This window comes from Poecilia reticulata, linkage group LG1, assembly GCF_000633615.1.
Source record: "Poecilia reticulata strain Guanapo linkage group LG1, Guppy_female_1.0+MT, whole genome shotgun sequence".
In the NCBI taxonomy this organism is placed as follows: Eukaryota; Metazoa; Chordata; class Actinopteri; order Cyprinodontiformes; family Poeciliidae; genus Poecilia; species Poecilia reticulata.
The window spans coordinates 721701-724638 of NC_024331.1; the positions used below are offsets into that span (position 1 = coordinate 721701).

At 39.7% G+C, this 2938-nt stretch overlaps 1 protein-coding gene and 1 long non-coding RNA gene across 2 annotated transcripts in view; both read left to right on the forward strand.

Annotated features, from left to right (window-relative positions):
* Positions 1 to 2938, forward strand: part of LOC103462633 (cytochrome P450 3A56-like) — a 19538-nt gene that overhangs the window by 6809 nt on the left and 9791 nt on the right. The gene's annotated exons all lie outside the window — the stretch shown is intronic.
* On the forward strand, positions 7 to 694 carry LOC103462321 (uncharacterized). The gene is made up of 2 exons (XR_533327.1): positions 7 to 109; positions 443 to 694. It is a non-coding gene; the product is annotated as an uncharacterized LOC103462321 (long non-coding RNA).

Sequence of the window (2938 nt, forward strand, 5' to 3'; positions counted from 1 at the left end):
GTTAGGGCCAAGGAACTGCATTGGGATGAGATTTGCTCTGGTGGTGATGAAACTGGCAGTGGTGGAGATCCTGCAGCGGTACAGCTTCTCTGTGTGTAAAGAGACTGAGGTGAGTTTACTGGTTAACTGCATAACTTTCAGTTAACTTTCAGGCTGTGTGAGGAAGCTTATGGGTAAGTTTTTAGTGTTACATAACAATATGACATTTATCCATAATTTGTCTATCCAAAGTTTGAAGACTCTAACACTGAGCCTTGCACAGATATTCATGCTGATCCTCATTTCATTGTCTCTTATTCTTTGATCATAAGGTTTCTCTAAACAAGTGTAGCTTTTTTCTTTTCTTTTTAATTACAATGTTTGAATGAATAGGCCACGCTGTTCTTTGCATTGTTTATTTAGTTCACACAATTTTCTTTCTGCACATTGAATTTCCTACCAGATCCCATTTGAGATGGATGTCCAGGGTTTGCTAGCACCCAAAAGACCCATCCAACTGAAGCTGATCCCTCGCTCCTAATCTTCCAGCTGAAGAATTAWATCTAATTCAAATTGTGATGTTTATTTTGTGAATCTTATTTTTCTTTCTCACAAATTAATTTTTTGTATAATGATACATCTTGCACAGCGCTTATAATCCAACTTGTATAGTGCTTCTTAGAGTACGCAAAGAAGATTAAATGAATGAGCTTTAGTGCCTGTCCCTGTTTTTTTATATGTAATGATGCATATTGTTGAGTGGAGTCAAATGTTCCAGGCATGGAACATTGAGTTGATTTTTAGTGATTTTTCTAGCTTATAAAGTATATCTAAATCAAACTGTAACGTTTATTTGGTGAAGTTTACATTCCTTTCCTATAACTGAATTTTTCAGTGAAGCCTATAGTGTTGTAAGCCCCTTTTTCTTCATACTGAACTGAGAGATAAAATATTTTTAAACTGTGTTGCCAATAAACAGTGTACAGGTGTACTTTAGATTGATCACAGTAAAATACCACTCTGAAATATGCTGCTTTATCACACAGCACACAGATGTTGCAATTGGCAAACTGACTGCAGGGATGTCACCCAGAGCTGTTGTTAGTGAATTTAATGTTCATTCCTCTACCACCGGGCTGCACAGTGGCGCAGCTGGTAGAGCTTTTGCCTTGCAGCAAGAAGGTTCTGGGTTCAATTCCCGGCCCCGGTCTTTCTGCATGGAGTTTGCATGTTCTCCCTGTGCATATGTGGGTTTTCTCCAGGTACTCCGGTTTCCTCCCACCGTCCAAAAACATGACTGTCAGGTTAATTGGCCTYTCCAAATTGCCCCTAGGTGTGTGTGTGTGTGCATGGTTGTTTGTTCTGTGTGTCTCTGTGTTGCCCTGCGACAGACTGGCGACCTGTCCAGGGTGAYCCYGCCTCTCGCCCAGAATGTTAGCTGGAGATAGGCACCAGCAGCCCCCCCGACCCCACTAAAGGACAAGGGTGTAAAGAAAATGGATGGATGGATGGATTCCTCTACCACCAGTTCACACAGTCCTCTCCAAAGGCATTCCAGAGAATTTGGTAGTACATCCAACTGGCCACACAATTGCAGACCACATGTATCCACACCAGCCCAGGACCTCCACATCCAACATGTTCACCTCCAAGATCGTCTGACTTCAGCCACCCAGACAGGTGCACAAACTGTCAGGAACTGTCGGCCTTCAACTTGACTGTAGTTTGTTTGCGTAACTTAAATGGGAAAATGCTCATATTTGATAGCGTCAGGCACATTAGAGAGGTGTTCATCTTGGAAGACGAATGGGCCAACTCCAAACTGTTCCCACAAAGCTGGGAGAATGGAATTGTCTAAAATGTCTTGGTATGCTGAACCATTCAGAGTTCCTTTCACTGGAACTAAGGGGCCAAGCCCAGATACTGAAATGTAATGGAATTCACTGAGATCCTGAGAGCGACCCATTCTTTCACAAATGTAAAAACAGTCTGCATGCCTAGGTGCTTAATTGTATACACCTGTGGCCCTGGAAGTGATTTGAACTCCTGATTCCTACAATTTGGATGGGGGAGTAAATACTTTTGGCAATACACAGTTTGGTTTAGAAATATTTTATTTATCCCTCAGTTCAGGATTTCTGTTTAAACATGCCTACCCACAAGTCTTGTGAGTGACTCATGCAGCTTTATTATCTTGACTTTGTCATTGTTTAATAAAGACTGTTTGGAATATGTTTTCATATCTGTGTTTTTTTGTATAGATGTGAAGTTACATCAAGTTAGATTTATGACATTACCAACTTCTCAAACACTCTAGTGTGGCTATACTTGGATGCAGTACAGCAAGTGTAACTTATTTTCATGGCAATAACAACATTTTGATGCATTTATTTTGAAGAGTAGTCCTATACGGAGTGAGCACAACTTATTTGATCATAAAAAATACTTACAAAACAAATATGGAGATAAATGAGATCAGAAGAAACCATGTTTCAGTTGAGAAAAATCAAAATGACGGATGTAGCATATCCAAAGTCTGTTGAGCTCAGGTTTTTTTTTTCTTTTGTACTTTGAATTCGACTGCACTCACCAGCCGTCTACTGCCTCCCTTAAGAATTACGTAACTCTGGCCTCATTTGGCTCTCCTAGAAAAATAATAAAAGCAGTTTCTGCTACTCATAAATTCAATAACATGACTGGGCATGTCTGAATGAGTACAGTATTTATGATAGATATCTTAAAAACAAACTGTATACGCAGTAAAACTGTTGAAAGTGGCTCTCATAATTTAGAATGTATTCAGAGATCTCAAAAAAGACAAAACAAAGGCACTGACGAACGGACGGACGGACGGACGGACGGACGATAGATAGATAGATAGATAGATAGATAGATAGATAGATAGATAGATAGATAGATAGATAGATAGATAGATAGATAGATAGATAGATAGATAGAT